At 40.8% G+C, this 24871-nt stretch overlaps 1 long non-coding RNA gene across 2 annotated transcripts; it reads right to left on the bottom strand.

The window, feature by feature from the left end:
• Positions 1-2839: 2839 nt before the first annotated feature.
• On the bottom strand, positions 2840-24272 carry LOC308046055. 2 transcript variants are annotated; one of them, XR_013922859.1, is made up of 3 exons: positions 23618-24272; positions 8717-8891; positions 2840-5928 (listed from the first exon to the last, which is right to left on the bottom strand). It is a non-coding gene; the product is annotated as an uncharacterized lncRNA (long non-coding RNA). The 2 variants fall into 2 exon arrangements; XR_013922860.1 differs by lacking the exon at positions 2840-5928 and adding an exon at positions 7053-7764.
• Positions 24273-24871: the final 599 nt, after the last annotated feature.

The raw sequence follows: 24871 nt of genomic DNA, 5'->3' as shown, positions 1-24871 counted from the left end.
CCTGCTTGGTCCATGTGCGCCTGGGACAGAGCCAGAGTCTGGTTAACAGATTTGCTAAATGTTATTTACTACATTCAACACATGGCAAAAAAAACCCTACAACTTTATATTATGAACGTAAAAGACCTTTCATTCTACAGCCTGTTTCACCTGCCAGGACAAGACAACCTATCATGGCAAAAATGAGGACCCAAAGCTGTAACATATTTGTAGATAAATGCCATTAGGAAGCTATCAACAATTTAAATAAGTCTAAAGTGGTAGTTCCTGCTGTTAAACTTGTCCTTCTTTCCATGCAGCGATTATTTCATGCATAAATTGAAACTCTGTGGGTCTTTCAATCTTGTTTTTTAATGTACATGTTTTAAAAGTATTCTCCAGCTGAACTTGCAATTCTGACTTCCCTGATTCCCATTCTGAATTAACACTTAACATTTACAGCTTCCCATCTATAATTGTGCCTAAGTTGCTAGCTTTCAGACCATGTTTTATTATTTACTGTTGTGATATTATAGAAGAAAATGCATTTCAAGTGTTATACTAAAAAGTCTATTTTATTTGAAATTTCACTTCTAATTCCTTTGACTTTGTTCTTGCATGTGAGCTGCTGCTGTCTATACATTGGTCCATCTCCAATTTCTTCCTGCTAGAAATAACACCATTCTACTAAATGTAAGCAAAGTAGAGGGTTTCTTTTAGGAAGAATGCAATGTTCTTAGTATTATAAATTATATCTTTGTTATTATTACTTAAAGATGCCTTGTTAATTAGCATTTATTCCTGCAATCAATATAAGAGAGGTCATCTGTCCCAGAGAAAAAATGGGCCGTATAACATTTGTGACAATTAAAGAGACTTTCAGAGATCTATCCAGTATTAGAAAAATATTTTATACTCATTTTATTCCTGTATCAAAGTTATGCCCAGTGTGAATACCTAGAACTCATATACATAATCCTGGCATTTGTATGGACAGAAATTATCTCAATTTTCAACACATATTTGAATAGCAGGCTAGAATATTTTACCCATAAGAAAAGCAATCAGCAAAACAAGGATTATTACAAAATTTAGATATTTTAATTCCCACAGATATTGTAAACGTTAGGAGACTATATTTATTTTCTGCTGAGTGAAAAGAAGAAGAGCCCCAATTCTAGACAGCATTGCATCCAGGCAGTCTGATTCCTGGGCGGAGTCCCACCAATTTGATTATGTCCAATGCAGATGAGGGACCTACTTGCAGAAGCACAGTTTACATAGTTAAAATAATACATTTATATCCCACAAATAAAAACTACTTCTACAATGTTATACAAATTTAGGAGTTGGATTTTGGAAAGCGAGCCAAAGCCACCTCTATACTGAGGGCAAGACTTTGACTCTGTGTAGTGAATGCCACCCATGGATATGGAAATGATGAATGTAGGTTTACAAATTAGGAACGATGTCAGATCAGATTAAACTATTTTAAATATTAGATGTAAAGAACAGAGCTATAAAGTTATTCAGCAAATTCTCTCGCCTAAATCAGGAAAACAGTTTACTTGGCTTTATTTCACATAAATCTCATTTAAATTTTTGCTGTGATGTGGATTGTCTGCATCCAGAGTTTCTCACAGTAAAAGACCGACTGAGAGATGAACTCTGCAAGATTGACAAGAAAGAGCTCTGTAAAAATGTAATAAAAGCCAAGTTTATATCTTTTGCTATAACTTCAAAGAGCGATCAAGTTTATCAATGATGAAGTTCCTCAAGCAAGGAAAACTGGTTTTCCTTCCAAAAATAAAGTAAAATGAAGGCATAATAGAATATTTATGTATAAATGTAATATCTCTCATTTATTTTTTTTAGCATTCATGTGAAACACTCAAGATTTAGTATGTGAAGATGTGTGAGGTTTCCCATTACTGTAATATACCTGTGTGTGTTTTCAATTATCCACATACTGGCAGCACAAACAGCATTTTATTTCTTTACTTCTGATTTTGCACGGCTCAAGTTTTGAAATGTGTTTTCAGATATATTGAGCACTGACAACTGCCTACTGATGGGAGCTGCAACTGAAACTGCCCCAGGAGCCCATTCTTTTTATACTCCGGAGGGACCTGGGGGGACTAATGGACAGGAAGCTCAACATGAGCCAACAGTGTGCCCAGGTGGCCAAGAAGGCCAATGGGATCCTGTCCTGTATCCAAACTAGCGTGGTCAGCAGGCCAAGGGCAGTGACCCTTCCCCTGTGCTCTGCACTGGGGAGGCCACACCTGGAGTATTGTGTTCAGTTCTGGGCCCCTCAGGTCAGGAAAGAGATGGAAGTGCTGGAGCGGGTCCAGAGAAGAGCAACAAGACTGGGGAAGGGACTTGGACACAAGCCCTATGGGGAGAGGCTGAGGGAGCTGGGCTTGTTTAGTCTGGAGAAGAGGAGGCTCAGAGGTGAGCTCAGCACTCTCTAGAACTACCTGAAGGGCAGTTCTAGCCAGGTGGGGGTTGGGCTCTTCTCCCAGGCATCAGCAATAGGACAAGGGGCCATGGGCTTCAACTCTGCCAGGGGAAATTGAGGCTGGAGATTAGAAAGCAATTCTGTGCAGAGAGTGGTCAGGCATTGGAATGGCTGCCCAGGGAGGTGCTGGACTCACCGGCCCTGGAGGTTTTTAAACTGAGATTGGCCATGGCACTTAGTGCCATGATCTAGTGAATGGACTGGAGTTGGACCAAGGATTGGACTGGATGATCTCTGAGGGCTTTTCCAACCCAGTCCATTCTGTGATTCTATGAAAAGGCAGTAAAGACTTCGGAGTGAGGGGGAAGAGAGAAGTTCAGTGGAAGACGTTTTTGGACAAATATTTATTTTACAAACATAGTATTTTTCAAATTAGTTTTAAAGTGTGATATACATCCATTGGTATAAAAACTTAAATATTGGGATAGTTATCTTAGGACACTTTAAACTCAAAATTATGAAGGATGCCTTCATAACAGCAAATGGGCTGAACAACTCAGTTTTATAAACACCTGGGATATAGAGATGATTTTTAAAACAATGCTGTATTTTCCTGAATTAACTTACAGCATTTATTTTGACAACATGTAAAAATTTCATGTAAGTAACTGAAACTCCATCTTTATCAACATTTTAGCAATATGGCGTATGGACTCTGTAAATTCCAGCAGTGCCCTTAAATTCCAGCTCCAAGTGGATTCCAGAGCGCTGGGCAGAGAGCAGAGAGTAACAATCTGCTCAGGCTTTTCAAAATGTAAGTAACTTGGGCATTGTTGTCAGCATAGAAGTAGTTTATTTGAAAAATCTCATTGTAATGCATTTTAATTAGGAAATAATACCTTTTTCCTCCCCCTAGCTATTAGAAATTTTGTAGATACTGCTGCAATCCTGGTTGGCGTAGTTCTGACATAAGGCTGAAATTACTTTTTCAGCTTGGAGCAGACTCGTTGCTGACTAAATCAAACCTTCCTACAAACAGAACAGAGACCAGGAACACTAATAACACATCCAGAGCTCTTTCACTACAACCTGATATAAATATAACAATGATACTTAATATCATATAGTTATTTAAAGGACTTTTATTTTCAGAGTATAAATATTTTTTTGCAGTGAAATAAACGTAAATTGTCTCCAGGAAATTGTTATAATGCCAATTTTCTTCAAAAAGTAGGAGAGATTTCTGCAGTAGTTCTGTACTCCTACACATGATTAATGTGTCGGTGTTGTCTTTTTTATCAGAGTGTCTTTCCTAAGGTATTTATGTCAGAGGATTAATAGTGCTGGCTGCTGTCAGATCTCATGTAGAGGCACCGTGCAGGCTGCTCCGGATTTTAACCAGACATCGCATTTTAGGACAGACTCTCAGCCTAACGACAGAGTTTACTCAGATTAACACATACCAAGCGGTGAAGCAGGTTAAAAGTCTAATGCCAAATGGAGTAAAAATCTCATTTGGCGCTTGCTCAGCTGCATTTTCTCCAGGCAAACGCCTCGGTAAGTGCAGCCGGCAGCTCCCTGCCCGTGTCCTGTCTGCTGTGACGAGGGTGGGGACGGAAAAGCTGCTGCCCCAGCACGGATGGGGCCACATTCCACGTGCACCTGGGGTGCACAAAAAAGAGACACTTCTCCAGTAGAGCCTTCAAAGTTTTCACACTTTGATTTGTCCATGCTGGTAAAGACTCGAGGAATTCTGATAGAATTGTGTTAGTATTTGTCTTGGTGAATAAGTGCTTATCACGATTTAATAAAAACAGTGAAGGTTTTGCTACATAACTTGGATCCAAGTGTCAAAAGACTTCTTTAATGCTAACGAGAATTTCAAATAGTTTTCTGTCCTAGCTATTAGTCATTCATTTAAGTCATTGTTTAAGGTGCCTGGCCTGAAACTGTGCTTTTTACATTATTCACTATAGTCAAGCTTTAAAGACTTGTGCTCCAAAGAAAAATCCATGCTTGGGTTCTGGCTAAGAGTTATACTTTCAATGGGCATGTATGAAGACTGTAAATATTCAGTGAAAATATATATTTGTATAATTGAAACAAGGTATCAAGTATTTTGTTGTGCACAGTGTGAAATAACACCTAATACTCCTGAATGTAAGTTTGAAGGAGAAGGTATAGTTACCCTACAAGATGTTTGGGTTATGCTAGTCATTGCATTATGTGCTGCAAGTATCTGAATATGGGATGTCTCTCTTTATTTGGTCTAGGTACTGGAATAACGTCAACATAATTTTCTAATTATCAGGCACTGTGCTACTTTATAACCAAGAAAGTTCCTAACAGTGCATTACAGGCCTCACTTCTGCATCACGTCCTGGCGCTGAGCTGCGTTTGCCCTCGCACCGCACGGCCCCAGCAGAGCGGCAGCTCCTGACGCAGCTGAGGAACCTCTTCGAGTGGTGAATTAAACATGTGACTTACAGTTAACTTGTTGTGCTCTCTCCTCCTAAGCCAACAGGAGTATTCCAGAAGAATGAGCACAAAGAAATTGCCAGTGGTGGTACCTGGATGGTCACCATCCTCATTCATTCAGGTGTTCACCCAGCTATCGGACTCGGAGAGGCCCTCCTGGGACAGGCACCAGCCATTTTTACCAAACAGCATTGACGGTGTCCAGCGTTCAACCACTGTGCATTCAATAAGTGAGTGAACCTTGTTAGCATGGATATATATTGAGCACTGGCCCAGGCTGCCCAGGGGGTTGTGGAGTCTCCTTCTGTGCAGACATTCCAACCCGCCTGGACACCTTCCTGTGTAACCTCATCTGGGTGTTCCTGCTCCATGGGGGGATTGCACTGGATGAGCTTTCCAGGTCCCTCCAACCCCTGGCACTCTGGGGTTCTGTGATCTCCTTCATTTCTGTTTCTCACGCTTTAGAGTTACTAATACTCCAGATTCCACGTGAATCTTGGCGAAAATCTTTCGAGTTTCACATTATTTCCTGTTATTAGTGCTAACTTTTTGCTGTGTTGAAATGAAATCATAAATCAGCTCAGGCATGCTAAATGTGTTAAAGGGAATTTGGTCTGGGTTTCCAGTTGATTTAAAAGCAAAACCTATTGAAATCAAGACTCTTTTCCATAGACTGAGATTTCTTTTTGAGTATTTCACACCAATCTGTGCGACGCGCATAATTTACATAAATGATTTTTAGGGTAAGATCAGAAATATAGGGAGTCAGAACAAAATGTTCTGTCAAGAGAACATTTTGCCGTGTCTCATTATAAACAAAACAGTCTCTTACAAATGTAGTTGTTTGAAGAGATGCTGAAGTTGGGGTTGTGCAGGTCAGGTTCAGACTTCAGAGCGGATCTGTGCCCAGCAGAGATGGCGGGTGACAGAGACACCTATTTCCGCACTCTCACATTTTCAGCAGGGCTTCTCCAAACAAGGAAGTGCAATAGTTTTATTATAACCTTATGCTGTAAGGGTTTTTACAACAGAATATTTAATGCACGCTCTTTTACTCCAGAAAGTTTTATCAATATAACTATAAAAACATAAAAATATTACTGCCGGTAATTTTCATTAAGTAGACAATTACTAAGTAAAACTGTGTTTTGTCATTTGGCCTTTATCTTTGAGTTCTTTGCGAGTCAAACACCTAGTTGCTTTATTTTCTATGTGCTATTAGGCTTGTCTAGTCCAATTTAGAATGTGTTTATATGATGATTCATGCATTATGATAAATGCATTATTTTTTCTACATTCTGTAGGAATTCTTTCAAATACTGTACTCACAATTTCTGTAGAGAACTTACCGTTCAGCTCTATAGTTCTTTTTTTTTTCATAGAGGAGGACAATATTATTTCAATTCCATTCATCTTTACATTCCATTTGCTGCTTTACTAGGATTAACAAAGCGTTCCAAGTATTTTAACAAGAAAGTAATACAGTCACAAAAATTCTCATTAAAGTCTTTATCTTAAAGTTACCAAAGGCTGCACTTTTTAATGATTAAAAACTGCATACTGAAGCAGCACATACTTAGAGAACGATTCTGATAGTACTTTAGTTGAATTGATCTGGGAAGATCTCTGCTGCCATTCTTGTGTCTTGGAGCTTTATTACTACAGTACCAGGTTCCAGTGTAAGTTGGGGAATGACCTATTAGAGAGCAGTGTAGGGGAAAGGGACCTGGGGGTCCTGGGGACAGCAGGGTGACCATGAGCCAGCACTGGGCCCTTGTGGCCAGGAAGCCAATGGGACCTGGGATGGGTTAGAAGGGGGTGGTCAGTAGGTCAGAGAGGTTCTCCTGCCCCTCTGCTCTGCCCTGGGGAGACCACACCTGGAATCTTGTGTCCAGCTGTGGCCCCTCAGTTCCAGCAGGACAGGGAACTGCTGGAGAGAGTCCAGCGCAGCCACCAAGATGCTGCAGGGAGTGGAGCATCTCCCGTGTGAGGAAAGGCTGAGGGAGCTGGGGCTCTGGAGCTGGACAAGAGGACACTGAGGGGGGACTCATTCATGTTTACAGATAGATAAAGGGTGAGTGTCAGGAGGATGGAGCCAGGCTCTTCTGGGTGACAACCAGGGACAGGACAAGGGGCAATGGGTGCAAACTTGGAACACAGGAGGTTCCACTGAAAGAGGAGAAGAAACTTGTTGGGGTGAGGGTGTCAGAGCCTGGCCCAGGCTGCCCAGGGGGGGTTGTGGAGTCTCCTTCTGTGCAGACATTCCAACCTGCCTGGACACCTTCCTGTGTAACCTCATCTGGGTGTTCCTGCTCCATGGGGGGATTGCACTGGATGAGCTTTCCAGGGCCCTTCAACCCCTCACATTCTGGGATTCTGTAATAAATACTGAATTCTAATTCCAGGATATAATGTGTGGCTATCAATGCCCAACTAACTCACACAGATCTGTCTTATTATTAAAACAATACTGCTATGGAAAAGTTCAGTTTTAAATGTAGAGGATCAAATTATTTTGCGGTTTGTACGAAGTGAATAAGGCTCCAAGCACAACTAAATAACACCTTTCCAACCAAGGTTTATTGCCTTGCAAGATGTACGTATCTCAATTTCATGAAAATTTAGGAGTCTTAACGCATACTAGATTTTTGTTAAATTCAGAAGGGAACTCTAGATATTTACTATCTGTACTGAAATACATTCTATGAAGAGCAGACTAGGTGCATTATCTGCTTAAGCAGAGAAAAACAATTCACGCAGATGAACTCTCGGCGTGGCGCTCCTGGTGCACCAGCTCTGGGCCACCTCTCATGTTTGGCAACACACATCCCAATAAACAGAATTCCCTACAAAACACACAGTCAAATTCTTAGGTAAGGAAAGATTTTAACAAACAGTCACTAGCTATATTATTTTCAGAAGCAGTCAACATAGTTTTAAATAAATCCTGAATTCAAACTTTACGTATTTGGCTAAATCCAAATATCTCTTAGTTAAAAAGAATAAAATATTTTCTAGCTACATTTCTGCTGTCTTATATTCCAATTTAAATCTAATATGTAGATATAATTGTGTGTGTCCACACCTTCTTCTGTATCTGGAAAAGCTCCTAACAGATTTAGATGGATCTCTACCAGATATTCCAGAACTGCCTTGTGGATACATTCTGTGGCAGAGGGATTTGCCTCTAAGTTGTGCTAAGGTGTTTTCTAGGGTCAATCAGAGCTAAAACTTCAGCCAGTAAGAACTGGCATAATACTACTTGCCTTAATGCTGACATATACCAGCTGTCATGTTATCCTTGGTTTTTCTCTAGACTTAATAAATCAGGGTAACAGAACAAGCAATAAGTTCCCCATTAAGGTAATTCATTACTCTAATTATTCATTACTCTGAAATTGAACAAGACATTTAAGATCGTTCAGGTCAAATTTTGTGTCTAAATCAGTCTTCCTTCTTGAAAGATGATACTTGTTTTGGGAGACCTAACCTCACCTAATATAACCTGATAATAAAAAATAGAATTGAATACTCCTTCAAGCAGGATAAAGAGTCTGAAGTGCTATGTCAGTGGCATTTTACGATATACGAACCCTAAAAACTAAATCCATCAGACCCAATATAAGACAAATGTCATCAAACAATATCCTCTTCCATTTAAACTTAGATTTATTAGTCCTTATAGCCATTTGGGTATTTGCACAAACTAAGGAAAAATATGCTTAGCCGTCAGCAGAGAAGTGCTGCCTGCGTCCGCTGTGCCCGGCCTTGCCTGCGTGATCTAGTGATCTGAAATACCTGCAGCAACGCTGCTGGGGTGAAGTTGAAAGCCAGTGTTTCCTTTAAGTGGTGTGTTGGTCCTGTGGGCAGCCAGTCACCGAACCGGCACATTTCTTCTTTGTTTCTGCATTCTCACGCGTTATTTTTGGTGTTACAGGCCTACAAGAGTTCCTTTGATCCAGAGCTAAAACACCTGTGGAATAATGCTCCATCAACATCCGGCTTTCTTCATGCCGCAGTCAAGGTAGTTTCATAACATGAGGTTTCTGCTGGTTATCACGACATAGATTATCACAAACCAGATTATCTGATGGTATCACAGTATCATCAGCCTGCTGTCAGGATTAGACACCTCAGAGGAATCCCATTGCACTGCAAGAGGCTGGTGACCCCCCAGCAGACCTCAACTGACATGTCCACCTTACAGACGCCTCGTTTCAGTGCGCTGCTCATGAGGGCCACATCCCACACCTGAATTTACATCTATGTGTCGGTGTCTGCTCTGTTGCTTAAGTTTTGATATTCTGAATTTGAATATCAGAAGAACAACTAAATACATGAACTTAATAAATAATTTTAAAGTATTAATTTATTAAATTATTGAACTTATTAACCTAATTAATTGAAATATCTAGCATGCCAATAGCAATACTTCTGTGCTATTAGCTGTAGTTCAATTTGAAAAATAATAACCCCAAGTTGACTAATATTAATATGGTGAATAAATATGCTACCAAGAAAACTGTTTGTGTTTTCAAGGAAGCCAAGCATCTGCACACAAACAATTCCTGTCTTGCAGCAGAATGTTATTCAGTGTCTGAGAATACAGGGGAAAACAACTCTCTGTTCCTTTTCCTTCAAGACACACAGGAGCATGTTTACTTTCACCAGATATCCATGTATATGTGACACTCTCACAAGCATTCACTTGCTGTAAGAGTAAAGCTTTTTTATTCCTTTCAATAAACACCCTGCACATGCATCTCCTCTGTGTGTGCACTAAATAAAGGAGGGAGCCCTGACACCGTCTGTGTGTTCAGTTGTGAGCTCCCAGTGGGAAACCGAGGCAAAGGACACAATTCTCACACAAACGAGCAAAGGTTTCCACATTCCACAGTGCCAAGCGACCATCAAATCCAGATGGCATTCCTAGTCCTCATCCCCGCCCTACTTCAGCATCTGGGAATCACTGAAGTCTTGCAAATAACCCAAAGTTACTCTGGTTACTGATCACATCTTGCTGAACTATACATTTCATCTACCTGTCCTAATTCTTTTGCCCTTTTACCCCATAGTGTGAGACAGGATATTAAAATAAGTTCTTTATATTTCTTTGAGCAGAGTGTAACAACATTTTCCAGGCAAAATGTGTCACAATTTTCTCCACGGTGTATTATTGTTATTTCTCTAGAGCTGTGAAAATTGGCATACCACAAATGTCAGTGGTACTTAAAAACCTGCCTTAGTGGGGAAAAGGCCCATGAAAGTAGTATGGTTACTTTTGCAACAAAAAAAAATTTAAACTTTTATAAAATAGTTGTTTAATAAAATAAATTATACCAAAAAGTCATCAGAGTGTAGGACAAAAGTCTCTTCCTGTAACCTAGGAAGAACGCCTTTTTCCTTATGTTTTTTATCATCTGTGATTAATTTAGCCACCTGCGATTTTTGCCAGTAAACCTGACACTACATTGCTGTGCATGATCTCTTTGCTTCTCCTTGCACATATTACACTGCAGGTAACTAAAAGTGACATTTGGGATACATACAGCAGGATGTTTGATATTTACTTTGGCAGATCTTAGTTAAAATACAGATTTGGTGACAGTATCAAGAGTCAAACTCTATGAGTTCGTTCTCAGGTGTGCAGGCCCACATCACCAAAATCATCAGGCAAGGATCTACGGAGTGCTTACCAGAGGTCTATGCCAGAACTCATCACAGCGCCTATTCTCTACCATACCTAAATACACAGCATTCAGTTTTCAATAATTACAAAACACAGAAGCATGGAAACAAAATCCAAACATCCACAGTTGAAGGGAAAAGTTACAGAGCAGAAAAAGCTCATTTTTAACCTAACAAAGTCACTAAGGCAAATTCCGCCTATTGTGCCATGACTTTAGCATTATTGCTTAATTTTATCAGCGTAGAACTTAGACTCTTGTATTTGTATCATCTGAAAATGCGGAACCACAATGCAGTGGCGTAAGATGTACTAAGGAGACAGAGACATTGAGGAATTTGCCACAAACAGAAAGAAACGTTGTCTATGGCAGTGAAAGCTCCAGTTACTAAGAGCAGCAAACCTTTCTTCATCTGAACACTTTGGGAATTGACCAATTACTTTTCGGTTTTCTTGTGCAGCTCAAAACTTCCCAGCACATTTCTATCTTGTTCAAATGAACTAATAAACTCCTGATCCACCTCTTGATCCCGCTTATCGCCCCGTCCCGCACGGCGGCGTTTGTCAGCTCGCCACAAGAACACCGTTATCTTTTTGCTACACTCCAAGCAAGCAGGAGAGCTGAAGGTTCCTGTGAAAGCAGCTGGGAAGTTGCCCAAAGGACTTTGGTTTGCTCTGTTTTGTTTTTCTTTCCTACACCTTTTCTCAGCAAAACATTTTTTATATTCCTAATGCTAAAGATTAGCACAAAAAATATTCCAAAATAAGGTACAACACCTTAAAATTATTACTTGTTCTTTCCAATCTTTTAACACCTGAGTGTTAAACACATAGATCAGGACTGGGAGGTGTAGAATCACAGAATAGAAACCAAGTCCCTATCTTGCAAATAAGTTTAAAACTCCATGTGTTACCGCTGTAACGCTGCATAAAATACTGAAGTAGTTTTCAGTGTTCCACAGATAGAACAAGGCAATATTTTTTTCTGTTGTCTGTGATATAAATAAAAGGTGAGAATGTCCTTGGAATATATAATATCTAATATACATATTGTTAATATCATCCAATATTATGCTTCATTAGAAATGTTAACTTTTTTGTGCAATAAGATACACTTGCTATGACTAATGTTGTCAAATACTTTTCAGCATGTAGAGTATATGACATGTAGGGTATACTGCTCTGCTCGTGTTAGTTCCTATTGAAATTGGTTAGAACTGTGTAGCTCAACAGTTGATCAGTTACACGGGATCAGAGTTGTAGACTCTCTTCAATCCTGTTATTAACAACGGTAAAGGGAGTTTCCTTGGGGAGCGGGGTGAAATGAAACCCATGACACAGCAGTTCACCATTTCTTGCTATCTTGTGGGTGACGTCTGAGGAAAAGTCAACAAAACCAGACACATAAACCAGCAATAACAAAGGTCAACCGCGAGCTGCGAGCTGCCCAGTCCCAGCTGGGTGTGCAGCACAGGGGACAGACCCCGGTGTCACCCCAGCCCCATGCTGTGCCTTCCAGGGCGCGTGTCTGTTGCCCACCCTGCCACGACAGACGCACGTCTCTCCTGCAGGACACGACTCTTTACGGGAAAATCCAGAGCTTTGAGTCACCCAACTGGTGTCATTTTCCCACTCATACACCCACACGGGGATGTCAGTGAGACGAATGATATCAGGGAACTGCAGCTGTGGCTCAGTCTTTACTTTCTGGCAGAAGTGTCTTAAAAAGGAGTTACCTCTGGTCTGGTGGTGTGGTTTGTTTGTTTTTATTTCTTAGAACTTTCTGTTTATGAAGTGGATTATCTCCAGAGGAGGAGACAGGAACAGAGCTGGAACAGAAAGATACTAAGTCTAAGGCCAGAGCTGTCTTGCCCTGGCCCACTATTTCAGGCTACCGTGCGGTCCCTCACCTGGCCCAGGGGCTAACGGGGCTGGTTTGCACCTTCCTGGGCTGGCCAGAGGGCACTTTGGACCCAGACCATGAATCTGGAACCTCGTGAATTCGCAACATTCATCTCCTAATGCTCAGACTGGATTTTCATTTCAGATTATGTTCAAAGAAGGGGGGTATTTCCCTTTTTTGTTTTAGATATACCCATAGTTTTACAAAATATTACTGTGAAATTCTAGTACAAATTAGAATAAGATGACTTTATATGAATTATCAAAATACTGAATCTAGACTATTTGAATATGAGTCCAGATTATATCAGAGAGTCTAGATTGAATTCAAGCTGCAATCCAAGGATCCTTCTGGACACGCTCAGTTCTCCTCACTGCCAACTCCAGCCATGGGAGAATTTTCTTACGGATTAGTTCAGAACTCCAAAAATGACCAGCACAGATTCCCTGGCTTTAGGTATTAATATCTTAGTGCTTCCTCTGAAACAAAGAGAACTGCTGCAGTCTAGTTGGATATTTATGCTGTTCTCACCATTGAGATCTCCGAAAGCCTCAGACACAGCAGCCATAGCAAGCCTGTAGGTTTTGCTTTTAAAGGAAAATACAAAATGTAATGTGTCATTGGAAAGGTAAAAAATAATTTTAAGGAGCTTTTTCTTAAAAAAGAAACAACCCAGAAGTCAACAAAAAATCATTTTGGTTAATAATTCCAGTCATTTGGTGGATGATTTATTGGGTAATATCACCTGTCAAGTCTAAGTACTGGATAAGTTAATCATCTCCAAATATTTCAGCTTCTATTTTAATTGCTTAAGTGTTAAAATAGATCATATTATCTTGATGAAAGCACAATTATGAAATGTACAATTTCTTTTAATGATCTTTATTAGCTTACAATGATCCCTTGTATTTCTACACTGTATGCACACTGGCAAATCTTCCAGCTGTAACTATTCTGATGTCAGCACTGTGCTTCGTAACTTACACTTGTTTATAACACAACCAGAAAGATCCACTTCAGTCAGAATCTTGGCACTGCTGGTTTAAATTTGGGAATAAAAATGTTTATACACATTTGAGATTTAAGGAAAGTGAAAACAAACCCATTTACACACATTTAATCAGCCCTCAATGGCAAAAACTTAACAAAGTCTGAAACAGTTTAGTGTAACTGAGAAACATAGTAGTGACTATTTATTAATGGAGTTTATTTTGGTATGCATTTCTGCTCCCACAACAGCCACTAAAGGAAAAGGTACCTTGCAGGCTCACTGTGAATCCCGGCCTGCGTCTGCACCCTGACTTCTGGCCATGTTCTGCTCCCTGTGCAGAAAACTCATTACAATGGGTCTTCTGCTATAGACCGATGGATAGTGTCAGACTGTCGGGCAGTTGACTTGCTGCTCTGTTCACTGCAACTCTTCCCTCTCCCACGTCTTTCTCTGACGCAGCGTGAAATATATGGCTTATGAGGGCTTTTCTGCCCAGCGTCACCAGGACACAGGAGCAGCATCACCATGACACAGGAACAGCATCACCCCAACACAGGAACAGCGTAACCTTGTACAGGAACAGTGTCACCCTGACACAGGTGCAGCATCACTATGACACAGGAACAGCGTAACCTTGTACAGGAATAGCGTCACCCTGGCACAGAAACAGCATCACCCTGACACAGGTTCAGCATCACTGTGACACAGGAACAGCGTAACCTTGTACAGGAATAGCGTCACCCTGGCACAGAAACAGCATCACCCTGACACAGGTGCAGCATCACTGTGACACAGGAACAGCGTAACCTTGTACAGGAATAGCGTCACCCTGACACAGGAACAGCATCACCCTGGCACAGAACCAGCATCACCCTGACACAGGTGCAGCAACACCCTGACACAGGAACAGCATCACCATGACACAGGAACAGCGTCACCGTGACACAGGAAGAGCGTCAACCTGACACAGGAACAGTGTCAACCTGACACAGGAACAGCGTCAACCTGACACAGGAACAGCCGCATTCTGCACCCAGCTCCCATTCTGCTCTCATGGAGATGCGTGTCCTGCAGGTAATGTCACAGGGACCTGCACTGGTGTCCCCTCAGCACTGACAGAAGCAGAATTAACACCATCATACCTCAGTAAGAATCTGGAGCTAATGAATGAGAAGTCTCATAACATAGTAGATAAATAAACTTCAGTAAAATGGATGAGCCAAGTTCTGTAATCTGAATAACATTTTAAATAGTCTACGTAGAGCTGAGGTTATGTTCAAAACTTGAGATAATAATGGGCTTGTTCAATACATGAATGCAATTGGGTTGTCTTATTCAGCCAATTTAATAACCGCTTGTCTTTTCTGCTCTTTGTTTCTCTATTAAGAGATTCTTGGTAATTGCAAAAACTTTATACACAATAAAAAACTAAAATGCTGTTAATGCTCTTCCATTTTGTAAAAGAATGGAAGTATTCTTGTATTACTCATTTCTTGGCACGTAACAAACATATAATGTCTTTTCCACTGTGGAACTTCTATTTGAAAAATATTACCTAGTCGCTACTGTTGTAACTTTGAGAAAAACACTGTGACTCTTTTGGTTCATATTAAAGACACTTGGTCCTGCAATTAAAAGAAATCCAAATCCCTAAGGAGAGCCTAACAGAAATCTTTGCTTTGCTCATATTTAAAAACCAACCAGATAGCAAAGTTATCTTTTACAAAATATTTAATACTGAAACCTACTGGAAGCTTATGCACAGACAAAGTGCTTTTAGCTTTAGTGGGCAGTTTTACAGACGAGTTTTGCAGTCCTTCCTCTGGGGCTGCAGCAGATCCAGAGGGTTTTGTGACAGACTATTTCAAACCAAAATAATTTAAACACTTAAAAAATTTGAAGTAAGAACTTGAATTAGAAGCTTTAAGCACACATCTCAAAGCACGTGCTTGGCTCTCATTTTCTAAGGCTCATTATTTGGTGATAAAAATGTGTAAAAAATGCAATTGTATGTCAGGTGATTCCTATTAGATATAAGAGGGACTGGATTATAGTGTTACGGATTTTGATTCCCTTCCTTGCATTTAACCTCAGGATTGCTAAGTCTGAGCAAATATTTTTGCATTGATAAATACATTTTTACATATTTGCAGAACACATGTTCAGAGGGAATGTGATGACTGCTGCAGCCTGTCAGTAGGTATGTATGGCAGAATCAGCTGGGCAGACCTACAGGCTATACATGCAGACAGATGGCAAAAACCTTTACTAATAACATTAAGAATTCAATTAATTTAAGACCTTGTAAGTAACTTGAGCCAGTCCATGTTGTAACACTTTCATTGACGCCAGAAGGTGGTAGGAATCATCTCGACATCAGTGGTCCAAATAGAAACACTGAAGGACTGATATAAAAATTTAGAATTAATACACTGACTAGTTTTTCTCCTGCCTTCTGCCTATACATACATTTGAAATGCTGTAGCTCGTTGAAATGTTGGATGTCGACATGAATATGCCAGCATGTTTTGACCTGTACATGTAATATTGTGTAACGCAGCTCATTCTGTCCTTCTAGAAAGTAATTTTCTTGTTACTGTGGTATTTATCTGGTCATCAAAAGTTCTGGGTTCCAGTCATAACGGCAAGCTTGCTTTGTGACCTATAGGACGTGACTTAACCTGTAAGATTCTCCTGCCTGAAAAAATAAGGAAACACTCCTTTAGCAGAACGAAGAAGAGCATTTCCTTGGGGATTAAATTCAGCATAAAAGGGGCAAAGGGGGAAAAGTCTACTCAACTAGTTTCTGTCCTAAGTCACCAAATATTTTGAAGGCTATTTGAAGATATTCGACATGGCCAGAGGGATGATGTGATGTTGCAAATCTATCAGATATTCTTTTAAGCCAGTCAGGGAAGAGCACACTGAGCACACGGCAGTCCCAGCACTGCCCTGCACAGCCCACAAAACCTTTTCCAGGTTTAACTGTAAATTTAATTTGAGGCTGCAGGAAAATTTGGTTTGAATATTTTTGTGCTTTGAATTTAAACAAAATTACTAGGCAGACCTACTCATTTGATAAATGTCCTGATTCATGTCCTCAAAAGTGGTTAATATTCTATGTGAAGTCCACTATAGCAGTCATTCAAATTAGCTTGCAAAACCTCTGTCATGTTTTCAGAGACATACACATTAAATTCTCGTGTTAAAAACAAGTTAGTCATATCAAAAGAGCGCAGCTCTCCCTCTTAAGCCAAAACATATTCCTCTTCATAACACCACGCAGTTACCGGCATGTCCCTTGGATTTATGACTTATGACATTCATTTACCAACAGGTGGTTGCGTATCTTGCCATTTATATTTTAAGCAACAGTAAGCACAACTAAAAATAATATAAGATAAACAAAATAAAAATCAATGTTTTTTTCAAAGTATTTTCAGAGAAAGGCTGTACTTATAAGCCAGGTCTTCAAGGAGTTCACAGCAGGCCCAGCAACACAGAAGAATACTGCAAGAGCAATAAGGATTTTTAGGGGCATTATGATAGTGTAATGGAAACACATCTGCCCCCAAAAGTCCCTCATTCTCCCTGCGGTACAGAGCCATGCAGGAAGTGGTGAATGCTGTGGAACATCAAGAATGAAACTATAAAGAAAAACTTGGTAAGTTAGAACAATTTTCCAACAATACTTGAAGATTTCATAATTTCCTGCTCGTCCACTCACTTACTTTGGATGTATAAAATGGTTCTGTCCATTCATCAAAGTGTATTCTGAAGCAGCTACCTTAGAAATGCTATTAATATTGGGAAGCTAAAAACATTACGTGTAAAGCACACATAATCCTGGACTAGTTTTGTTCTTTTATCTCCCAAAAAGCAAAAAATAAAATAGAACAATCATCATTAACAGTTGACCTGCACCTCTCATGTTTAAGGATTTACTTCAGTGACAACATGAACATGAATTTATAGAAGAAAATGATACATAATAAAATCATATAGCATTTTATATTTTAAAGAATTTCAGAGTATTTTGCAGCCAACCATGGGGGCAGATTCCCGTACATACAGAAAGACCACTCCAAGTGAAAATGCAAAGAGGAATCCCAATTTAGTAAAGACCGGATACTCCATATTTACAAATCTCCTTAGCAAAACAGGACGTTTGAACTTTGTTATGGCTGTTCAATTGACATGCCTAATGAAAAGTTGCTCTTCTGAAATAACCCACACTAAATAATACCTAACAGGTATATTCTTCAATGGATCCTTGTAGTGGAACGTATCAAATATAATGTTGAAAAAAGCAATGCTCAATTCCTCCTATATTATTTAATATGGTGTTCTGCATAATACATTTGTTCTTTGTTTATTAGTGTTATACTATAAACATTAACCCAGTTCTTTCCTCAGATTCCAGAAGTTTTACTGGGATCTCGCCTGTATTTTCTGGGGATGTAGGTCCAGTGACTGCAGTGGAGCATCTGCTGCCTGACACCAGCACCCAGGCACCGACTGACGAGGTGTGTGCGGTTTGTGGGGTTTGAAGGAGGTCTTTTGGTACAAAACACAGCTTTTCTACACACGGCAGCAGTGTCAAAGCAAAAATGTAGATTCTGCTGACTTTAATCGGCATTTTTAACAACACCAATATATAACAAATAGAAACACCCCTTCAGCAAAATCAATGCATTCAGTTATTTTTACTGACCCTTGTGGGCCAATCTTGAAACATCCTGAAATGATTTTTCTCATCTTTCCCTAAAACCATTTATAGGAGCCTTATTGTAGATGACAGAAGGCATCTTGTCTTTTTGTTTTGTTGGAATTCTTATCTTGACCTACAAAACAAAAGCTGTTATTTTACCAAAATTGGTGTCTGCCTCTGATGTTATATTAGTTCACACAGAAGGCCATGATTCCAGGAAAAGAATTGCGACTGTCTGACTGAAGCTGAGATACTTAAACTAGCAAAAATGCATCAATATTACATTACACCGGTGAATTGTAGCTTCCCCCATTAACAGCTACATTAAAATATTACAGCAGTATTAACTGAAAACATTGAAATAGTTTTGTTTAAAGTTATTAATGTCTGTCAACAATGTAAGCATCTGGTATATTAGGAAATCATGTATTTAGCTAGCTCGCAAAGCAAGTTAGCTCAGTAATAGATGTGGGTTTATTTCTATTCCTATTATCTTTATTTATTCTGTACATGTTATAGAAGTGTCCTTTAAACAATCCACGAGCTGAGCGCCACCCATCCACTCACCCATCACCTACATGAACGTGGCCCTTGCACCACAGCCTTGGAAACAGAAATTATTTGGGCATTTTGACAACAGGCAATAAAAGCTGATTCGCTGTTTCTTTTTTCCATGTTTGTATCTTTACCAAATTCCCTACACATTTGCACTGTTTGACTGAGAAAAGTGTATCACATTACCCTGAGAGATTTGTGTAGTTATTAACTGACGTGCACTGTGAACAGGGCAAATGATGCCTTGAATTCACTAATTTCAGCAGAGGTTTCACGATGTTGTGCCACCACAGGTGCCAGCAATATTTGCCCCCTAACATTTTAAAGCCGTCAAAAATTATTTTGCTTAATAACCTTCTAAATATATATTTTTGAGACAAATAAAAAAGGATTTTTGAGTTGTACCTTTGAAAAATCTGTTCTGCACATACCGCCCTGCGTTTACGCAGATTTTCTTTGTGGCACAGGGTCCCGGTTTTAGGCGGGGAAGCAGCGGTGGTGTGTAAAGTTCCAGCAGAGAGCACAGAACCAGATACCATTTAAAAATCATACCCTGGGTGTGTGTGTTCTTGCCCTGGAAAAACCCTGGAGGGCTCCATAGAAAGGGACGACTGATTTTGTAGCCTTTACTAAGGCAACATTTTCAGTTGTTCCAGGTGATGAGCTCCCAAACGCGGGGTCACTGCCTCACTCCTTTGTTTCTCGGTGGCTGAATCAGCGGGAGGCGCAGACCTCGCAGAACTTTTCTGCTGTGACAGGAGGTCGGGAGGTGTCAAAGGTTGAGGCTCCGCTTGAGAAACCGCGGCCCCAGAGCCATCCCAGCCCTGCCGCTGGTCCTATGCGGACCCTGCGCTTTTCACGGCTTGCAAAAGTAAACACATCGGGCCGGTTGATAAGCCGCTGCTCATTCGGTGCCTACAAGCTGGTTTTTAAAGCTTTGCCTAAAACTACAGAGAAGCTATTCTCATAATGTATTTTTAAATGCATTTTAAATAGAAATCTAGCTAGGAGGGCTTTTGATTTTATAAATAATAAATGCACTAAATAATTGTAGTTGATCTTTCTAAAGATTATTTTTTCAATAATTCATGACAGTTTTTATCTCAAGGAACATTAATTTTGATTCCAAGCGTACTGTCTACTTTTTATCTTCTGTAGCTTTCTGTTTTAATTTCAAGTAGCAAGACAGACTGATCCCAGGTATTTAATTATGGATGCTCTGGATACTCCACGTACTTCTCTGTGGCCACCACCCCGTGCTGCACGTAAAACTCGTGGGAAAACCAGAGCGATGGAAAAGAAATCACATTTTTGTAACATAGACGTTTAGGGAATCTATCACTGTTTTGTCTGATCGTCATTAATTTGGGTACGACATATAAAAAGAACATAAAGTTTTTTGCATATGCATTATATCCATAGTAGTTGTACTGCACAGTAGAGACAAATAGGAGTTCATTCTGTACGCTTACTAAGGGAAAAAAAGGTGAGTACAAATTTTGCATGAGGAAAGCCTACAGAAGGGTGTGTTCCTCAACGCTGCTCATTAATCATTTAAATAGTTTATTAATTCTATAGCTAGGTTATTGGTACTAGAAGGGATGCATATGAATTTTATGTATCTTCAATACGGAATCAAATAGAACCCATTCAAAAAAAAATATTTAAAAACAAAGTGTGCTACGAAAGCAGCCACACAAAATCACAGGTTTTCATTTAAGGGCTTTACAGCAACAGCTGGTGAGGAGCAAGGGCTGGATCCCAGCAGGGCAGAGCTGATCTTTGCTGCCCTTGGGATATGTGGGTTTGTTTCTCTTTTCCCTTCAAGATCCTCATATGAATCCACCTTCTCATCGCTGATCTCTGCCCCTGTGTTCCCAAAACGCTGGTGCGGAGAGCACAGCAGTGAAACTAATCCCAGCCGGACAAGTGGGGACACTGGCCAGGCCTAGAACGTGTTCACAATCTAAGTACAATTCAAAAATTAAAGAGTTCTACAGTTAAATTTGTAGCTTTATGAAAATGTCACCTTCTCATAAATACTGCTTTTGAACAGCATTATTTCATGCAAAATAGTGGCTAAAAGGTGTATCAGCAGCACAATTCTGACCTAAGCTCTTCCGCATCAGATTTCAGTCTGAAAAAAGTGAGGAATTTGCTGCACTGAGGTTTGGATCTGTCCTATTTCATGTATGTAGTCATTATATTGCTATAAAATGTAAAATAGCAGAACTCCACAGAAAAATCTTGGCAATTCAGCACGATACGCATTTGTATGAATATAAAGATCCTGCATATAGCCATGCGATATATCACGTACCAACGACTTGGCTTTAACGGGGTCTCGTGGTGTAACTGCAGCTGCATTTCCAGGCCCTTTTGAAATACTCACATTGATTGAGTCTCAGTAGGTCAGCAGTTCAGATTTATCTGACTGCAACGATAATGTGATAATGATAATGTGGCCACAATGTGAATGTCTAGATGTTGATGTGTAACTTAAGCAGGTGATTAGCTGGCAGAAAATGTCAAAACCATGACAGACACATTTACACCAACTAAGAGGATGCTCCTGTGTGTGTTTTGTGTGCATATGCTGTATATGTGAAGTATTCTATAAACGACCTTGTGTGAGTGTTTCATTCAGTCTTAAATACATGTACAGTATCTTCAGAACCACAAGAAAGTTCAGCTTATCTACCGACTAATATTCAACATTTAATAGAATCCCATGGGGAAAGTACAATTACATAATTTTTAAGTAAAAACTATGCTTAGATTCTTTAGGCTATTGATACAAAAATGTAAATAGTAACATGAGCTTAGCATTAGCAAGCTCAGGTTTACAATGCTTTACTCATAAAAATATATTCTATAGCTTTTTCAGTACAAAAATTGGTAATCTTTAAATTGATTCATAGATACAGACCATGTACATGTAGACACACAAACACACACTTAAAAATAGCAGCTCGTTGACGAGATACATTAAAACTGAACACTTTGTGAGGAAAACACTGAGGAGGGGATTGACAATATAAATGTACTGATGTTTAGATGACGTTTTCGAGGTTTAAGCTGCCTCTCTTTCCTAAGGACTTACTTTTTCTCCCCGTGCACCTATATTGAATGACCCCTCTTCGAAACGTAACTTTTATTTGGCTTTCGTTGTTTTTTTTTAAGAAAAAACCACCACTGATAGTTAAAAAACTTTAAAAAATGTTTTTACTTTCAAAATGATAGTATTTTCTACCCACTATTTATAGCTGAAGACAACATTAACGTTAGAATGTTATTATTTATTTATACAGTAGTCTTTTGCTAAGCGCAACAGTAGTTTACTACTAAGTTCAATGTCCCGTGTAAGAGCCATAACGTACTGGTTTCTTTTGCAGAACAAAGTGACCACCAAAAGCGGGACTTTGTGGGCCAGTTGGATAAAACATAAGCTCATCTCGCCCCCAAAACCCCGACTCTGGAACCACAACCTTCCAAGATTCAATTTGTAAGTAAAGTATCTTTGTAAGATATGCCAAATTAACTGAGAGAATCATTGCTTATGAAGTGGGTCATTTTCAGCCTAATAAAAGAGAATATTGTAGCTAAGTTGCAATACACACTCCTTCATTTTCTGGACAGCAGGAATTGCTAACTGATACTATTTGGTTTTATTCACATTTTACCATTTATTTCTTAAGCAGGTAAGCGGCACCTTCTATAAGCGTCTATAAAGTGACACGGAACTCCCCCAGAATAAGTTATTTATTAGACCCAGCACTCAAAATATCTATTAAGATTTCTTCTCAAAGTAACAACTTACTTGTTTATCTCTTTCACTGTATTTCAAACTAAAGTTGATACATTATAGAGATGTCTGTCATTATTCTAAATTTGTTATTTACACAATAAACAAGAAAACACTTTCACTTTACTTGAAACAGGTCTTTTCCCACTAACAGTGGTAGATTCAGGTATTCAGCTGTGTGTCTAGATTTTACTACCCTTAACATTATGTTTCTTAATAACTTATTTCAAAGGCGAGAGGACAAGTAGACAAAAAGGAACATATTTTCTAAATCCTCAGTTTATAATTCCAACAGAACTTCTAAATAACATCCAAGTTTAGAAGCATTATAGTTTACACTTGGATGACTGAAGTAGGTAAATGCTGTCAGTTATTTTAAAAGAAACTAATTGCTGTGCTCAAAAAGCCACTATTACATTCATTGTGCTTTCGATAACCCGAACACAGAGCCTCAGAACACTGTCCTGGCTGAGCCGCTCCGGAACCAGCAAATACATCTCGAAAGGCAAACGCAGAGATGTTGATATAGATTCTGGCCAAGTAGGCATGTTAATATGAAATACACGCCTGTGAGCGGGGAATTAACTGACTTACGGTCGGGTGATTTAGAGGCTTTTTCTCACTATTGTTTCACCGGGTTACGCTTTGCTCGGGAACGCCGGGGCCGCGCTGGGGCTGCGGGACGGGGCTGCGGGACGGGGCGGCGGGTCGGGCCCCGGCAGCCCCGCACACCTGTGGCTGCCGGGGCGCCCAGCGTCCGCACCCCGGCCCGGCCTCCGCGCCCGCTCCGCGGCCTGCGGCAGGTGGCGGGGGATGTGCAGCCCCGCACCGCCCCCTCCGCTGGTCCCGCCGGTGCCCGCCTGGCGCGGAGCGGGCGCGGAGCCGCCCCATCTTGCGCGGCAGAGCGCGGCCCCGGTGCCCGCCTGGCGCGGAGCGGGGACGCGGGGCGGCGGCCCCACCTGCGGGCCTGGGCGGCGGCGGGGCCGCGCGCGGGGCCGCGCTGCTCCCCGCGGGCGGGCGGGGGGCGCGGAGGGAGAGCGCAACTCACCGCTTGTCAGCCAGAGTCCACCAGCGGCCGGCGGGCTGGCAGGTTCCCGCTGGCCGGCACCGCCAGCGCTCCGCTCCGCTCCGAGCCGGCTCCTTCCGTTGGCAAAATCCTGACTCATTACATAAAAAGATCACCCTGCCAGGCGCCCAGAAACATTTCTTCATCACGGTCACGCCACAAGCTAAACAAGAGGCCACATCAAGGGGAGGGGGAGAGGGAGAAGCGGAGGGGAAAAAAAAATCCAGAAGGTTGTTGTTTGTTTTGGTTTTTTTTTTCTTATAATCCTCTTCCTTTAAAAAAGAAAAAAGTTCAAGAGGGAAAAAAAAGAGCAGCCAGCAGGAAATAACTGGAGGAGATTCACGCATTGTTGCCACAAAGCCACCTCTCCCCTTCCCTTCGCTCTCCATGCTCGTTCCTCCGGCACAGCCACAAAGCCGCGCGGGTGCGCCGGGACCGCTGAGCCCGGCGGCTCCAGCACCCGCGGCCGCGCCGGGAGCGCCGGGCCCAGCCCGCCCGCGGCTGCCCCGGGAGCCCCGCACCGGCCCAACATCAGTTCTTTTCCTAGAAACTACCTCCAAATATAGTAACAGGGAAGGGGCATTCCTAGAAATTCGGGAGACGTCAGAAAGGGAAGATTTCTGAAATTCAGCCTCACTTCCTGCAGAGGGCTCCTAGCACAGGAAAAAAAAAAACACACCAAGCGAGCAATAAAGTGCTTTTCATGCTTCTCTGATCAGATAATGGTTAAAAAAAGAAGAATGGTAAAACCCTTAACTCACATTTCTCTGATATGATCCAGGAGTTTCATATGGGAAGAAAGCTAATCAGTAACTCCCTTCTCTCATTTTCTACTAATGTTTATAGATGTCTATCTCCTGTATTTACTTTGCCCCATGTCATCATATCAGACCTGTGCACACAGCAAATAAAAGGAATACGCATATGAGTGAAAAATGGGCCAAATGATAACCCTCTCATGTATCACTAATTAATGTTCGTGCGTTACTTTAAACAGGCTTTGCAGGTTGCATTTTCACTCTACACTGACGTGAATAATTCATCTTATGACTGTATTTGTGTACAGTGTTGTCACTCACATGAACGGGAATTTGTTGGTTGGCTTTTATTTAAGGGCCTCAATACTGAGAACTGCTGAGCACTGTCCATCCCCATTGACTTAATGGTATCTTAGGCTGTTAGTTAATTCTGCTCAGCAATTCACAGGATCAGGCCCTAACAACTAAATCGGGACTT

The sequence above is a fragment of the Nesoenas mayeri genome (assembly GCF_963082525.1).
Source record: "Nesoenas mayeri genome assembly, chromosome: 15".
NCBI lineage: Eukaryota > Metazoa > Chordata > Aves > Columbiformes > Columbidae > Nesoenas > Nesoenas mayeri.
This window is presented reverse-complemented; position numbering and strand designations above follow the sequence as displayed.